Source organism: Cornus florida, unplaced genomic scaffold (assembly GCF_030987335.1).
Source record: "Cornus florida cultivar Cherokee Brave unplaced genomic scaffold, ASM3098733v1 CherokeeBrave_3.0.0_Hap2_Chr08, whole genome shotgun sequence".
Lineage (NCBI taxonomy): Eukaryota > Viridiplantae > Streptophyta > Magnoliopsida > Cornales > Cornaceae > Cornus > Cornus florida.
In genome coordinates, this window is record NW_026775578.1 from 4,868,195 (window position 1) to 4,887,203 (window position 19,009).

Genomic DNA, 19,009 nt, shown 5'->3' on the forward strand with positions numbered 1-19,009 from the left:
GCAAAGATCAGGCAAAAATAGGTTCAGCCGCAAAGCTCTTCGTGGAAATCTGAGAAGAGGCCCAGAGAGGAAGAGCTGATTACTCCATTGAAAGTTACCCTAGCGAGACTGTACCAAGAAAATAAAGATAAGTTTCGATCTCCTTTACCAATCAGACAACCTCTCGAACAGAGAGATCAGTCTAAGCACTGTGCATTTCATTCTGATTTTGGCCACCAGACTAACGAATGCAGGAACCTAAGGAGACAGGTAGAGATGCTGATAGCCAGAAGGGAGTTTGCAAGTTACATTCAAGGGCCAGCAGTGGAGCAGAACCGACCAATGGAGCACGCGAAGAAGAATCAGAAGTCAAATTCTCACAACACGCAACCAGTTCTCGTAATTAATGTAATTCACGGTCGGCTAGAACCTGCCGAAGAATCAGATGAACTGTTTCGAACACGCCTTCGCCAAGCACGGATGAAGAGAAGGATAGGCAGTGTAAACACTCTGCACCAACAGAGCGCATCAACGCAGATAAAGTTTGACGTGACAGACTTGTTGCGTGTTCAGATCCCTCATGAGGACCCGCTGGTCGTAAGTTTGACAGTGGCCAAATGCTTGGTGCGCAGAGTTCTAATTGACCCTGGAAGTAGTGCGAATATCATGCCAAGAGATACATTCGATCGACTCGAGATCAAACAGGATCGACTGAAATCCACCGGGAATCCACTATTAGGGTTTGATGGAAAACGAGTGGAGCCCGTCGGCACGATGGAGGTAGAGGTACATGCTGCCAAGAGGATTTTGACGTAGACCTTTGTGGTTGTTGAAATTCATCCCTCTTACAATCTTCTGATGGGCAGAGGGTGGATCCACAGAGTTCAAGGTGTTCCTTCCACTCTGCATCAGGTAATAAGATGCCTCGGGCCAGACGAAACCAAAGTGATTGACATTCATGGAGACCAAGTTGCAGCTAAAGAATGTTACTCTGTAACGCTGAAACATGCCGGAAAGGGGAAAGCTCTCATTCGTTCAATAAGTTCGAGATAGCAATTACAGGAGCCTCCCTCCAAGCAGAATGGGGAGGAGGAGCCAGTAGGCTTGACTAAAGAACCCCTGTTTGATGTGCAGATCGATCAGTTCCGACCGGAACGGACAACCAGAGTAGGGGAGCGACTCGTTGAGGAGGAAAAGCAGGAATTAGTTGATTTTTTGTCTCAAAACACAGATGTGTTTGCTTGGAACCACCTAGACATGCCAGGGATCGATCCTTCGGTATCTTGTCACTCCTTGAACGTTAACCCCAATGCAAAACCTGTAAAGCAGAAGCAGCGACGGTTTGCCCCCGAGCGCAACCGAATTATTGCCGAGGAGGTTGACAAGCTGCTTGATGCAGGGTTTGTAAGAGAAGTGTACTACCCCGACTGGCTATCGAATGTGGTCGTTGTGCAAAAGAAAAATGGGAAATGGCGCGTATGCATTGATTTTACCAATTTAAACAAAGCTTGTCCGAATGATAGCTTCCCGCTGCCAAAGATTGATCAGATGGTGGATGCAACTACTGGATATGAACATTTGACCTTTTTAGATGCTTATTTGGGTTATAATCAGATCCCCATGGACCCCGCTGATGAATAAAAAACTTCTTTCGTTACTGAACGCGGGACGTATTGCTACAAAGTTATGCCGTTCGGACTGAAGAACGCCGGGGCAACTTACCAAAGACTTATTAGCAAGATTTTTAAAGAACAAATAGGGAAGACAGTGGAGGCTTATATTGATGATATGGTGGTCAAAAGTAAAAAGAAAGCTGATCATGTGCAGCATCTTCGAGACGTATTTGATATGTTGCGGCAATATGGAATGAAGCTCAATCCGACCAAGTGCTTGTTCGGTGTAAGTTCAGGCCAATTCCTAGGGCACGTGGTTAATCTCAGAGGCATAGAGGCAAGCCCTGCCCAAACAGATGCTCTGACTAAGAATGCCGAGCCGACGACAATCAAAGAAGTGCAGACACTTACGGGACGGATTGCTGCACTGAGCCGTTTCATTTCTAAATTGTCAGATCGATGCAAACCATTTTTTGACACAATACGGAACCACGGCAGGCAGGTTTGGGGAGATGAACAATGCCTAGCGTTAACTGCTCTGAAAAAATATATGCAGAACCTTCAGGTACTGTCAGCTCCAGAATCAGGCGAAAAGCTGTTTTTGTATCTCGGAGTATCCAGCATCGCGACAAGTGGCGTTCTGATCCGCTACGCAGAGGGAAAGCAATATCCAGTGTTCTATGTTAGCAAGACAATGACTGAGGCCGAAAGACGTTATTCGAAGACAGAGCGGGTGATACTCTCGCTAGTGCATGCGAAAAGAAAGCTCAGGCATTATTTTGAATCCCATCCTATTATCGTTCTAACCACTTTCCCTATCAGAATAATCCTGCACAAACCAGATCTCTCCGGAAGAATGACAAAGTGGGCCATAAAGTTAAGCTTATTTGATATCACATACGAACTTAGAACAGCAGTCAAAGGGCAGGCGGTGGCAGATTTTTTATTAGAATGCGATTCAGAGGACGTGGAGGAGGATCTTTGTAAGTGCTTATGGAAACTCTTCGCTGATGGATCCTCAAATCAGATGGTTGCAGGCATTGGGATCAAACTGCAGACGTCAGAAGGTACAGCCTTAAGCCAAGCGCTTCGGCTTGAATGCACAGCCACGAACAATGAGGCAGAGTATGAAGCGTTGCTGGCAGGAATAAAGCTTGCCAAAGAACTTAAGGTTAGGAATTTGAATGTTTTTAGTGACTCACAGTTAGTCGTTCGGCAGGTGAGGGGTGAGTATGAAACCAAGGATGAAACGATGGAAGCATATCGTTCTGCTGTTATGCGGGAGGCGAAGAACTTAGAGAAAATTGAATTCATTCAAATTCCGAGGGAGTATAACGAAGATGTCGACATGCTAGCATGTAGCACCTCGGGTTCTGGAGAAACATTGGCAAGGGTAGTTCCAGTGGGAATATTAAACCAGCCATCCATTTTCGAAGAACCTTCAGGCTCGGATCCTTGGCAAGTGAATGTTATTCCATATGAGCGAAGTTGGATTGATTCGATCATAACTTACATCCGAGATGGTACTCTGCCTGAACAAAGAGATGAGGCTAGGAAAATCAAAGCGAATGCTGCAAAGTACGCCGTAGTGCATAACCAGTTATACAGAAGATCTTTTTCCGGACCGTACTTAAAGTGTGTTACCCTCGCAGAGGCTCGGCAAATATTACGAGCTATTCATGAAGGCGTATGTGGAAACCACTCAGGGGGGAGATCATTAGCACACAAAGCAATGGCTCAAGGGTACTTCTGGCCAAACATGTCGCGAGATTCGGAAGAATTGTCCAGAAGGTGCGATAAGTGCCAAAGGTTCGGACCACTGATTCACCAACCGCCTGAAGACTTGCATGTAATGGCCATACCATGGCCTTTCGCACAATGGGGGATGGATGTAGTTGGTCCTCTACCAACAGCCAGAGCTCAGAACAAGTATGTGTTACTGGCTACAGACTACTTTACTAAGTGGGTGGAAGCAGAGCCATATCCGAGCGTTACTCAAACTCATGTGAGACGATTCATTTGGAGTAATATTATTTGCCGGTTTGGTGTCCCGAGGTCAATCGTCATGGATAATGGTACCAACCTTGACAGTAAGCAAGTAAGAGAGCTGTTGGAGGAGTATGGAATCAATCAAAAGCTGGCAGCAGTGAGTCACCCACAGGCCAATGGACAAGCGGAAATTACAAACAGAACAATCTTTACTTGTATCAAGAAGAAACTAGAGGAAAGGAAAGGAAGGTGGTTAGATGAACTGCCGAACGTCCTATGGACCTACAGAACGACCCCTAGACGACCGACCGAAGAAAGCCCATTCACCATGGCGTATGGAACCGAGGCAGTTATACCAGTTGAGCACTTAGTTCCGATTGTTCGAAGCTTGGCATGGAACCGTGAGCATAATGACAGTATGCTAAGGTTTAACCTCGATTTACTGGAAGAAAAAAGAGACGCAGCAGCGATAAGGCTCGTATCTTACCAGCAAATGCTTGCGAACAGTCATAACAGGAAAGTAAAGCACAGAGACTTTAGGCCAGGTGACCTGGTTCTGAAAAAGAAAGTGGGGATAGTCAAAAAGATGATGCCACCATGGGAAGGCCCATACAGAATTGCAGAGGCCATAGGAAAAGGGTCATATACCTTAGAAACCATGGCCGGTAGGTTGATTAACAAACCTTGGAATGCTACTTCTCTGAAGAGGTATTATCAATAAAAAGTTGAGATTCAATACTGAATTTTGTTTATTTTAAATTGAAAACAGTCGAATGTATAAGTTTCTGAGATTTATAAAGATTGCACTCCTCTTTAAAAACCTAAGCAAAGTTAGTGCCAGCTGGCACTATGAGCCGAACGCCAAACACTTGCTAAGAAAAATAAAAGGCCAAGTGGCAAGTGGCATTCCAGCCGAGCGCTAGGCACCTAAGCAAAGTAAGTGGCAGCTGGCACTATAAGCCGAACGCCAAACACTTGCTAAGAAAAATAAAAGGCCAAGTGGCAAGTGGCATTCCAGCCGAGCGCCAGGCACCTAAGCAAAGTAAGTGGCAGCTGGCACTATGAGCCGAATGCCAAACACTTGCTAAGAAAAATAGAGGGCTAAGTGGCAAGTGGCATTCTAGCCGAACGCCAGGTGCCCAAGCAAAGTAAGTGGCAGCTGGCACTATGAGCCGAACGCCAAACACTTGCTAAGAAAAATAGAGGGCCAAGTGGCAAGTGGCATTCTAGCCGAACGCCAGGTGCCTAAGCAAAGTAAGTGGCAGCTGGCACTATGAGCTGAACGCCAAACACTTGCTAAGAAAAATAGAGGGCCAAGTGGCAAGTGGCATTCTAGCCGAACGCCAGGCGCCTAAGCAAAGTAAGTGGCAGCTGGCACTATGAGCCGAACGCCAAACACTTGCTAAAAAAAAAAAAAAAAACAGTTTACATAAAAAGTTTGATAAAAAAGTCGGTCATCTCATTAATGAAGTTTAGAGAGTTACAAAGGAATATGAGGTGTAAAGATGGCAAATATACTAAAGCCAGAACATTTTTTTAAAAAAAGAGTTCTAACTAAGAGGCGTTTGCCTCATCGGCCTCTTGATGATGTTGGGCTGCCTCCTCATCATTGGTGGCGTCACCGTCCTCACGAGGTGGAGAGTCGAGGTGAATGACAGAATCGTTCTGTTGAGTCCTACCCTCAACAATGTCGGAAAAATCATTCTGCTGAGGGTTATCTTCAGCAGTAGCAGCAGATGGAGTCAAAGTGGACAGGGGAAGAATGTCCAAAGTCAGAACAGCAGGAGGAGTAGGGGTGATCCGAGAGGACGCAATCTCCTGACATTCATCAAATATGCCCTCGGCAGCGGTGGAGTCTGGATCGGTATAAACACCAGGAGGGTCAATATCCAGTTCTTTATCAACACTATTAGGGGTAGAACCAGTCTGACCCTTGTCCGGAACGCGATCGGCGTAACCCTCTCGGAACCCCTGAGCATATCTGAGGGCTCCAACTCTAGAGAACCGAGCATGCAGAGCTAGCATACCACTATTTACCCTGCTGATGGTATCAAGTAAAGCGTTGCGCTCGTCCAAGGCCCTTTTCTCAAAGGCCATTCGAGCGGATTGTTCTTCACTCAGAAGGCGTAGCATTTCTTCCTTCTCGGCCTTAAGGGATTCCCGCTCGGTCTGCCAGACGCTCTTTTCAAGTTGCAGAGCATTCCTCTCATCCTGAAGAGAGTCAGTCTCCTTCCTCAGCGAATCCCTCTCTTTTTCAATTTTGCCAAGTTGAACCATCAACCCGGTCTTCTGAGCAGCCAAATCATCGTTCTCCTTGTTCGCTGCATTAAGGCTGTCAGAAAGCGCTCAGACTTTGGCATTCACATGCTCAACTTGTTTCTGCATAGCCATTATCCCGTACAAGGCCTGTAGAGATATACAGGACAACTGGTTAAGTCGAGCAGATGGTTAGAAGAAAATAAATGTCAAGAGTGTGTAAAGATTTATTGACTAAAGGGCAGAAGTTACCTCCATGGTGGACAAGGGAAATCGGTTGAACACCTATAACGACCCACTCTACCACATGATATGATATTGTTCGATTTGGGTCCGAGCCCGCACGGTTTTGCTCTTAAGCTTCACCCCAAAAGGCCTCATACCAATTGGAGATGACACACTTACATATAAGTACTTCACCTTTCCTCTACCCAGGCGATGTGGGACTGTGCACCCGATTTCCCAAGTTATGACTCAATCTATTCGTACTGATAGAGCGAAGTCTACACGAGAATGGAAATGAATTTTAATAAAAATAATTCAGAGTTTTGTGAATTTCGAGGACGGAATTCCTTTTGTTAGGGGGGAAGAATGTAAGACCCCTAGTTTTAAAAAAGGTTATAATTGAAATTTTAATATTCCTTTTATTGTTTTCATTATTTATTTTATTTGTTTTTGGTATTTATATGGTTAGGCTTTTCTGAATTAAATTAAGTGTTGGGTGAATTTAAATAGTTATACATTAAATTGATTTGTTAGTTGTTTTATTTTTCCTTGGTTTAATTGGTAATTGTGATATTTAAATTAATTGGATTTTTTATTTTATTATTTGAATTATTGGACCTATTTGTAATTATTTGAATTATTTGCGTTAATGATATTATTATTTGACTGAATGGATTTATTGGTGATTATTGGTATTAGTTGCGTTAATTTCATTATTGGGTTTAAATTATTGTAATTAAGTTAAGTGAGTTTTTAGACGTCACCTAAGTGTAGCCGACATAGATTTTAAACGTAGGCTCTATTTAAGGGCCGACTAGTATTTAGATTAGGGCTCTGTTTTTAATCCTACAGGGAATAGGGTTTCAATTAAGTCTATATATATATAGAGCAGTATGTCGCCTTAGGGTTTTAGCAATCACAGACCTTATTTACGTTCAGAGTATTGAGAGAACAACAAAGAGGAACTGAGAGGGGTCGTGAGAAACAAACAGAGCTACTTTGGTGAGGGTTTGGCCGTGGCTTACAGGACGGACGTAGGAGAAGGGAAGATAGAGCAATAGGAGATTTAACAGTGAATGGGATCGCCGAAAAAACTTAGAACGACAGTAACAGAGTTTTGAATCCAAAACTGTAAAGGCAAGTTCTCTCATTTTTCTCTCCCGTTGGCCTGTGTTCTGTGCATCCTAGATATCTCTAGGATTTTAATTAGATATTAAATGGATCTTACATGCTTTATATAGGTTAAATTATGTAGATATATGTGTTGAAATTAAACTGAAATTGTTCTGGAAAGTTTGGGACAGTGGTTGATTTGTAAGCATGTTTGAATCGGTAATAGTTTATATGTTTCTTTTGAATGCAGACTGTTTTAAATAAATAACTGGAATGATGTAAGATGAAATTTAGACCCTTAGGTTCAGTTTTAATAAAGAACAGAGGAGGTGGAAGCGGCCGGAGACGGTGCAGAAGGCCGTAGAAGTGGCAGGAACGCAGACGGTTCTCAGAGAGGGAGAGAGCCGGCTCCATAGAAGAGGGAGCCGGCTCCCCCCAAGAGTGGAGCCGCCTCTAGGGAAAGTGGAGCAGGCTCCATCCTTCTAGAGCCGGCTCCAATGAATATTGGAGCCTGCTCCATCATTTTTTGGAGCCTGCTCAACTAGTTTAAGAGCAGGCTCCCCTTTTATGCGTGAAATCTGATGGTTTGGGCACTGTTTGGAACTTTAAATTGTCGCAAGGACTGAAATAAAATTTTTAAGAGTAATTTCAAGGGGTTTTAAACTCTCTAATTGGGAAATTTGGTTTATAGAGCAATTAGATTAAACAGTGTAAAAATAAGCAACTTTGCACACTGCAAACGAATAGAAAGGACTAATTTGCTAAATCTTGTTTTAAAAATTTAACGGATTGTAGTGTAGACTCCAAAAATTATAATGGGTTGTTTTAGAGCCTAATATGCATAATTAGTGTCCTTGTGCTCATGGATTTAACCGTAGAGAAGTATATAACGGTGTAGGCTACTAACGGGTGAAGGGGGTTTAATTGCCTAAATTAGTTTTAGCAATTTAACGGAATATGTATATATTTATAAATCTTGTTGGAGTGCCATGCTAGGATCATTTAATTAACAAGTTTGATCTACGCATATCCTGGATGTTAATTGTTGAAATACTAAATACTTTTCTGGAATGCATGGACTTAAGCTTGTAATCTTAATTGCGGTAACATTAAGCATTTCACTGCAATTACTTGGATTAGGGTTTGGACTTAAATTGCTGAACTAGTACTTAGGTTCTGTCAATCTAATTGGATGTTGGCCTGGAATTAATTAAAGAATTAAATATATATTTTCTGTCAATTACATGGATGAATGCTGGAATTTAACTTGACGAATTAGTAAACTTTGTCTTGTTTGATTTCATGGATGGATTCTAGATTTGTAGTTGATTACTTGTTTAAATTATGTGTTTATCGACTATATGGATAATGTGGACTTTATTTGATGTACTGCTTATATTGTTGCATCATTTACGGATCATATGCAAGGTATGTACCGGTATGGGACGGTGACATACGGAGGGATGGATTAGGTCACAACTCTAATTCCTACCCATTCATACATACGGAATGGATTAACTAAAACAGTTAAATCCTATATGGTTTCATGTCCTGTCAACTAAAATAGTTGAACGACATACTGGATGGTTGTTTATATTTCTGCGTTAGGATGGATAGGGTTTTAACTAAAACGTTTAAATCCTGATTATATGTTGTGCCTTGACCAATGAACTATTGACCGGCACAATATTGTATTTGGAAGGAACTTATATATATAATTGGAGTAGGGATTTAATTAAAACATTTAAATCCTAATTTTATGTCGTGTCATGGCAACGAATCAGTTGAGCGACACTACATTGGTTTGGATGGGAATTTATATATATAAATTATGGTACCGCGATTTGAGCTTGAGTCTCATAGTCGACGGTTAGGGTGCGTATATGCAGTAGGATGCGTAGCTAGCTATGTTGGTTGAGGTATACCCTGTTAGGCTTAGGTAGTCATGCCCACTCAGGTGCGTATTGCATGTTACCTTCTATTCAGGTTGAGACCCTCAGCATAGTTAGTGAGAGTCCTGTAGTGTGGATATATATTTATCTATTACGAACTATATAGATATGTTTGAGACATCTAGGATGTATCTGCGTATCGGGTCTCTGTTTGGATTGTAGTTAGGATAGAACTTGTTCGTGGGCCTGACCCACTATTATTTTTCAGGTAACGGACGATTCCAGGTCTTAGAGCTTGTTCGTGCTGAGCAGAGACGACTACTTATTCTACCAACGATGTAGGGGGGTTCTTCATGGTTTAGCAGTGGACTTCTTTTTAGTTGTTCGCTTCCCGAATTGTATTATAATTGGAGAAGTTGGATGTAACAGACTAGTTCTTATTCATAAGATTTATTCTGAAGTTTTTAATAAAGAATTTTCATTTAGTTTCTTTCCAGCGAATTTTATTTACTTATGTTTATCTTAATTATGTTCTGTGTTCGATTATTGCTAATTTGTTTGATATCCTCAGGTAATCGGATGTAGGCCTGGCCAACCCGCATCCGGAAATCTGGGGTATCACAACACCTCCCTTTGAGACAGACCTTTGGCTACCTCGATGTCCTTGGGAGTCCACATACTCCTGTAGTAAGCTATTGTGGTCTGACCATCTTTGAACATGGTCTCGGTCGGTTTTACAGACGATCTGTCTGTTCGAATGAAGCGAGGGCTCCATGGCGCCGTTCCTGAAGCGGAGGCATGCCCAGAAGGGGTGGGGGGCCTAGCTTGAGGAGGTCTCGTCAGAGATATCACATTCGGCCCAGAGGGCCTAACCCTTTGAGACAAGGGAACGTTATCTATGCTGAGGGCACTGTCAGGTTGATGCCTTTTTCCACTAGCCTTTTCCTGTACGGAAGCAATGGTAGAACCAGGAGGATTGTTGACAGAGGGGGTAACGTTCGGACTGGCAGTCGCCGTGTTAGTGACCGGGTCAGCAGCCGTCACGGATGGATCGGTGGAAGGAGTGGTATCAGAAAGGTAGCGAAGGAAGATGTTGAAGCCGGTGAGGAATTTGATGTAGGGGTGATTGCAGGCCTGGGGGCAGTTTTCTTCCTGCCGAAGGAAGGGATCTGGAGTTGGCTCATTGTCTTGCCGAGGACTGAGATATCGAGGAGATTGTCTGAGGTGAGAAGATCCGAGCAAGAGGGAACGTTGGTCAGAACGTACCGCTTCAGATAGTTATCCCTATCCCTGCACACACTGTAGCTCAAGTCATCATAAGGAATGCCTAAGGAATGGCACAAGAAAGTACAAAAACGAGGAATGCAAATCTCGCAAGGACAGTCACTCTTATGGTTTTTATATTTCTTGTAAAAAGAGACAGAGCACTCTCCGAAGGCGCTCGGGATAGGGAAATCCTCCCCGGCTGGAGAGAACCAGGCTCCCCTAACCCCAATAATGTTTTTCCTCCAATCCTTCTCGGATTTGATTTTATCCGTGCAGATGGACCTCTTCTCAATGGGGAAAAAGTGGTAAAACGGTTCATCAGTTCTGATCTTGCTGACCTTATAACAGAGGAGAAGATCTACAAGGTCCAGATTCAGACCTCTGTCACGAATCAGGAGTAGCATAACAGATAAAATCCTAAGGAAATTGGGGTTTACTTGTAAAGGGGAAAGATTTAGCTTGTTAAAAACATAGTAAAAGAAAGGATGTAAAGGAAATCTAAGGAGATTGAGATGGAGGAGTGAAAACAGGACCTCGTCGAGAAGAAGGCCAGCACCGGTTCTAATATTCACTTCTCGGGGGCAATTTCTAATTTCTACATCGTCAGGAAGGTGAAGTTTCATGCGAAGAACGTCTAGATCTACTGTCATGGTGGGAGTGAATGAGGATTCCGGGGAGGAGAAAGAAGTCTTCCAAAAGAAAAATACAAATGAAACTAACCTTAGAGGGTGAAAACGGCAGAAAGTATTACAAAGCCACTGGAAGGAGGATCTGTCGCAGGAGATCGCCGGAGAGGATTCAAACAGCAAAAGGTGAGATGGAGACGGTAAAGAGGATCGATGGAGAATCAATGGAGCTTATAAAGACGAGGTGAGCCCAAGTGCCGAGGAGTCAGGAAAGCGATGGGTTGTCTTTTTGAATCTCGAAACGCCGACCCCTAGATCTAACCGTCCATTCTCCCACACGATCTCCTCGAGCCGTCAGGCCATCATTAGCAACCTCTAATAATTACCCCCTAATCAATAAGGGGTAATTATGGGGGTAGTTAAGGATGCGGCTAGTGGCATGGGCCAGATATGGTTCGCGGGAACAAGATCGGGTCGAATGATTGAAGTAGGATCCATACCAAAGCACCCTGGAATGGGCCGAACCTGGGGGATCCACCGAGGAAGGTCAAGCCCATTGGAAGATCGAGCCCAGAAGGAAGAGAGCTTTCGAATATAGGCTCAATGCAATTGGTTAACAGCAATAAGGATGATGGCCTATAAATAAACCATTACAGGTGAAAAGTGGGGGGAGAATGCTAAAGAGAGAGAAAGAAAGAGAAGAAACGAAATCTTGTATCTTCAGTTGAAAAACCTTTTGCATGCTAAGTTAGAATTTTTCTTTTAAGTAAATAATAAAATGCAAGTAAATGTTAAGTTAGACTTTTACTTTGTAAAAGACGAGAAAGTATTTACAAACCTCACAAAATACATGTGGGAGTCCTCTCCCTCCCATATGCGTGCATCAGGCAATTATCAATTACTAAAATAATGTCTTTATATATTAATTTAATGGCGTATATTGATGATACATGACATATTTTTATATAGTATTTGAGTCTGACTATGTACATGTGATATTTATAAAGTGGTGGTTCGTATGATATATGAATGATACATGTATTTATTTTTATTTTTTTAACACAATGATACATGTATTGAAGATACATGATTATACATGTGCAGTATGTTACGGGCTAATTAGTGACAAAATTATAATTTTGCAAAAGTTAAAGTCACTATTTTTTTTATTAACAATATTTAGGTCCTTATTAGTGAGAATTTATATCGTACTCACCGCTAATTTGGATCAAGAATAAATATACACATTCAATTTTAATTACCAAATAATAGATGGAAATCAAATCAAATGGTATCTACCTACCACATTTGATTTTATAATTAAAAATTACATATTCATTTATTATTAGTCTACATCAACCGTGATTATGGGGATTAATAATAAATGAACACCTTCTATTTTAATTACCAAATCATAGATGGTAATTAAATCAAGTGGGTATCTCCCCACCATATTTAATTTGGCAATTAAAGATGACATGTTCATTTATTATTAATTTACATCAATAGTGCTTATGGTGACTGGTGAGTACCTAAGTATTATTATTATTATTATTATTATTATTATTATTTTAATAGGGAGACATATTCACACTTCACTTTTCTCAAATTGCACTACATTTACTTTTTTTTTTTTTCAAAAAAATGACAAGAATGTCCTTGAATTCATTAATGTACATTCCCTTATTTTATAATGTCATGAGAACTACTCTTTATACAACTTTAACTTTTTTTTACCCTCTTTACTTCCTTTACTATATATATATTTTTTTTGAGGTCCTACTAAAGAAGAGAATTTATTCTATACTAATAATTTTATTTTTGACAGTAAGAAGAGAGAGAATTTATTCTATAGTGACTTTTTTTCCAGTTAAAATTGAAATAGATAATTTATTCAATAAAGAGGCGAAAAAACAATTAATTCAATAAAGTTAACATTTGTTCAATCCTATCAAAATAAGTAACATTTTTTTAAATATAATTTTTTTATGAGTCCCGTCAAAAGAAATAATTTATTCAATAAAAAAACTTTTTTTTTTGGCGTTTCATCAAAAAAGATAACTTATTTAATAGAGATATATATATTTTTTAATCCTCATTGTTTTGTACTTTTTTTTTTTTTTTTTATCTTGACAAAAGAGATATTTTCTTCAATAAATTTCTGTTTTTGAGGGTTTTTTTTCCCTATCAACTGAAATAATTTTTTTAACGGTTACTTTTTTTTCCCGGTATGGTAAAAAGAGGCAATTTATTCAACATATATATATATATATATATATATATATATATATATATATATTTGTCTTGTAAAAGAAAAACAACTTGTGAAAAGAGACTTAAAATATTAAAAATTTAGTTATAAGGAGATGAAATCTGAAAGGACAATTGTGTCATTTGAAAAATAATAATCAATTACTTGTAAAGTTAGGGTTATAATTGTAATTTCATTTAAAATTGTAGTGCAATTGGAAAAAAAGTGGAGTACTCCTTATTTTTATAGTGAATTAGTTACTTTAAATTTCATTAGGCTAACTAGTGGCAAAATTATAATTTTACAAAAGTAAAAGTCACTATTGTATTTATAGTGAATTAATTTCTTTAAATTGAAATAACAAAAAATTTGTGGTCGTATTAAATTGCATGATATTTTGAATTTGGAAATTTATTTTAGTAATGGGGTCTTTGTGGGGAAAGAATTATATATTATCTTCTACTATGTTACTAGTTAATGTTTTATTATTTCGTGCAATAATATACTATAGTTAATTGATTTTGATGAACCATTAACAAATAATATATATATGTGAATAATGTGATAGTCACCTATTGATGTAATTTGGTTACTGATTTTGTTACTCACTGCTATATATAAAATGATATATTTATTAGTTATGATTTTATTTACAAAAGAAGTATGAAATTGTTTTATCATCCATAATGGGTAATTGACAGATGTTTGAGGCTGTAAAATATTTTGAAGGACTCGTAATGAAGGCTGAACAATATTCCAGATATTACTTTGACTTTGAAAACTATCAGATGACCACCCTTCAATTCGTAGGTTCTTTTTTCCTCCTTTTGAAGGACTTCAGAATTGTAAAAATGTTGGGAGAATAAATTATCTAAAGAAAGCGATAAAGGAATTGAAAAACTATATACTTGCACAAACTAACACCAATATCAAAGCGACATTAATCTTCAAAAGCGACACAGACATACACCGCATCTATTTTGAAACTCATCAACCCACCAAGACATTGTATTATATTACACTAACGTATTTGAAATTATCTCAAAGACTAGTGTTAAAAAAAGTAAGGATTACGAGAAGGATATTTTTATTTTATTTTTAAAAGGTTAAGCAAATTATATAAATATAATAACTAGTTACATTGGGCTGAAGATTACAAGGCGCAATGGGGGTTTATCAACAAACAGGCCCACAACATCAGCAAGTTCCATTTGAAACCCGTTGCAGCTGATCATACTGCTTCACTTATCCTTCATCAAACGTAGTTGCATTCACGTTTTTGTTTTTGGTAGTTGTTCTTTATTTATTTATTTATTTTTACTTTTATCATAATTCGAATTATGAATTAAAAAGTGTTGTGAATATTTTCATAAAAATTATTCAATTATATGAAATTTTTATTTATGCTGATATAGGCATTACATTCCTATACCATCCACCTTTAGTTTCTTTCTGATAGGCTCGCTCATAAAATAAATCATCAGCATTTAACCCAGGATTCGATCCACCTGGGTAAATTATTACTTAATTTTTTGTTGTTGAGTTTTGAAGCTATATATGAAGTTTATAGTGATATTGCTTAGTAAATATTCATAGCATAAAGGATGTATTGGGTTTGAAATCAATTTGTTGGTTAGGATTATTCAAAATATATATACAGTGTGGACATGGATTTTAAGTTTTGTATCTGTACAACATATTACATACTTAGCATTTTTCCTAGTGTAAATAAGGACAAGCGCCGCACTCTCTAATCACGTACACCCCTTTTTTATTTTTCAATTCACCAAAATCCATTGTCTTTGCCCCCACTCATAAAACCATCAACAAACTCCTTAGTCTATTAGTTCCAGTTTATTGGGGTATGTCGGAATCTAATGAAAAATGATATCTTATTTTATTTTAACTGACCTTTATCATTTTGAGTGATAGAAATATAATTTAAAACTGAGGGATGAAAATTAAAAATGATATTAAAAATTATTTACCATATAAAAATTTCAGCTTTAAAAATTTTCAATTCTTAATTTTTGATTTTATCAAACAGCAAATTTGTCTCAAAAGTTAAATTCTCACCTTATACTTCTGCTTCTACTTTGAAACATAAAGAAGATATCTAAAACTATAAGATAGATACTGTACACTTGGAAAAAATAAATTTCCTTCATTTCAAGCTAGGAAATAATAAAACTGATCATGTGTGCGTAGACAAGAAGTTCTTTTTTCTTTTTCCGAGGTTCGAACCCTTTACCTCTCTTTGAAAAATAAGAATCTAGTACCACTAGGCCATTGACCCGTTAATGAGGTTCGTTTTTCTGTTTTGCTACTGTGCGAATGTGTGGGCATTGACTCCCAACACTAACTAGTGACGTGGCTCAACGCTAAGGACAATTAGGCAAAGCTAGCTAGCTGCCCCTAACTCCATGCATTCTCAAAGTTGAATTGAATTTTTCTGAAATTTTTTCCATCCTCTTCCATTAAATTAACCAAACTGGGATAATCGTTTCACATTAATTTTTGTCACCTGCAAGATGTTTTTTTTCTTTTTTCTTTTTTTAAATAAAGATAATTGATTAATTTGCATGGTAGAATTAATTAATATATACCTGAACCACTAGAGGAGTTATGTCTAGGGAATTTTTGGCACCAGGAATATCATAAGCCAACTTCTTTCCAAGATGGACAAGTCCTAGTTCTGTATTGTCAACTATATATTGTATGGTACAGTTGGCTTCTGCCTCAACAAAAACAGCACCTTCCCCAGTGCAGTCCACCATCAGCTTTCCGTCGAAGCCGAATGTGAGTCGGCCGGCAACTGGGTAGTAGTGAACGAGAAGTTTTGACAAGGCCTCCTTGATTACTTCCGCAGCTTTCTCGTTGCCTTTACCCTCTTCTGATGATTTAAAGCAGTACGTAAATGGTTGGCACTGAGACCTGGTAGTTTTGGTCCAGGTTGGAGAGAAAGAATAGTCGACCCTTCTCTTCCGTGTCCTCTGCAGGAGGAACTAGGATTGGCTCTCCTTTCTTCACAATCAGTTCTTCATAGAGTTACTACTACCATACGCCATTACAAGAAATTCAAAACCTAATTCACAAAAAAATAATTTAAAGTTATATATTGATTGTTATGTGTTAGTTTGGTTCTTGTAAAAGCTAGAAAAACAGACTTTAAATCCCAGTGCAAATCGATTTTTTTTTTTTTTATTATTATTATTTTTATCATGTCAAATTAGTAGAAGGGGAGACTCTAACATGGTATGTCAATTCTGGGAGCTGTGCACTCTACCAACTAATTTACTGGCCGATGACCTATAAATAAAGTAGTTAGCATCTATATTACATTACATTACTTATGCATAGCTGACACGTATGTGAATATAGAGAGAGGGTCGAACGTACTAAATGGAACTCACAGAATTCAACTTATAGAAACATGATATACCTGTAAAGCAGTACAGAAGCTGAGGAGGACAATTATACATGCTTAACAGGACTTATATAGGAAGGATCTAACTATATAAAAATTGCATTTATTATTATTATTATTATTATTATTATGTGGTTTGGTCAACATATGAAAAAAAAAATGCAGTTGGATGGAAAGTGGGCAGGTGAGCAGGGTTAACACGCAAATTTATATCAATGGGGGATATTCATTAATACAATTCGACTAAGTTATAATTGCTTCAGATTCCATAGAATAGAGATTAATTAAGACAACGATAATCTTTGGCTTGTAAAGTTAAGTTGAAAGCGACAATTAAAGACTCAAATATAATTATTTTAGTTTTTAGAGAGATTTTAATTAAGACAGTGAATTAGGATTATTAATTAATTGGACTTGTAAAGTTAAGTTGGTTATAATTTAATTTGATTGATAGAATCACAGAATGGGGTTCTAAGATGCAGGTTTCCCAAACATTATTTGCGAAAACAGTGATACAAACACTATTTTTATGTTTTCTTTTTTTCTTCACAAATATAAAAAAACGTTTTTTTTTTTTTTTTTTTTTTTTTTTTGACGACAGAAATTATGAAAAGTCTGGTTGCCTTTATTTTTTATTATTATTTTTGTTTGAAAATGAGGAACCCTTTCAACCACTGCAAGGTAAATCTAGGATATATATAATTACTTATAAATCAGACATATCATTTAAACATACTCAAGTATGTTTTTTTGACACGCTTAAAATTTCTTAACCACTAGAGCGCCACCGTGAGGGTTAAGGTTTCCTTCTTTGAATTTTAAAACTTAAGTGACAATACAACAGCAATTCATTGAATAATTTGGTCAGAGATGATATGTAATAACGTGAACGTCTTCATTTCAATTTAATTTCTGTGTTTGTTGGAGATTTTGTTGCAGACTTGGAAGCCTGTGCTAAAAACTAATTGTTAAAATGTGGAAACTAAACCGCCATCTGCTACCAAAATATATAAATAAAATAAGACTAGCTATAATAAGCTTTTGTGGGTATAAAATATCATTCTATTTTTTTATTTTAATTTTTAATTGTTGTTAGGTAAGTAAAATCTTTCAACTTGTGTGGAAGAAACCTTCTTTTTTTTTTCTTTTTTTTTTTTTTTTTTTCTTGTGGTTAGATTAATGACAATATTAATATACTATGATAAATTAGCTAGCTTGTATTGTTCACCTACTAATTATTAAAAATAAATAGACCTCCACGTTCCAGCAGATTTTATAAATGACTCGGTCATCAAGTTTTTGAAACCCAGTTGTAGCTAGGAATTTATTTTAGCTGACAACTTGAAATAATAATAAGATAAAAGTTTCTGAACAAAATAATATATAGAAATTAATAACAACTTTGTATTGACTAAAAATATTTCAAATTAATACATTTATAATTCTCGAATGATATGTGGAATCTTGCTGACTTTATGCATAAGAAAGCAAACTAGCTTGTTTATATTTTAATGTTTGTCACAGCATTAATTGAATGTGTGTTCCTGAAAAATCTCATATCTCCACTAAAAAAAAAAAAGAAAAAAAAAGGACAATACCAATTTATTGTTAGCTTGGCATGTCAGTGGCTTCTATACTTCTTTCTACGTTTAATTTATCCTTGATGGTTGGATGCATAGGATTGCTTAATTGGAAGATCAGCGCGAAGGACATGTACATGCAGTTGTGAAATCTGGGGTTGAATTACTTGATGCTGCAACCAATATATATATATATATATATATATATATATTATGAAAGTGGAGGGTGGTCCAATCTGTTTCTGTCTTCAGTTATGATTTTTTATATTAGGGAAGTATGTTTGTGTTGTTTTTCATTGATATATATATATATATATATATGCATGTTGTATGCATACTAGGCATGTGAGGGTTAGATGATGGAGCATGCCTTCATTAATAATCTTAATTATGCCCCTTTCTATATTTTATATGACCTAGTCATATATGGATATGAAAGTAGGTCAGTCTTAATCGTGCAAGTTGTTAATATTGAATGAAGTGAGTTTTTCTGTGGTAGATGTAAAATTTACTTGATCGGTGGTCATTTTCTTATGAGCACATGTTGGTGCAATTTTTCTTAGTTAAAGGCAGTGTTGTGCAATTGTCCGTTGTGGATAATGTTTAGCTATTTATTGGTGAGTAGGGTGAAGTTACTCATTCTTATGTTGTTCAATAATAAAATAGCACATCACATTTAATAATAAAATAATTCACACCTAGAAACATTATATACATTTATTCAATGATTGATTCGAAAAAGAAGAGAAATGTATAGATTATTTTATTATTAAAGGTAATGTGTTATTTTGT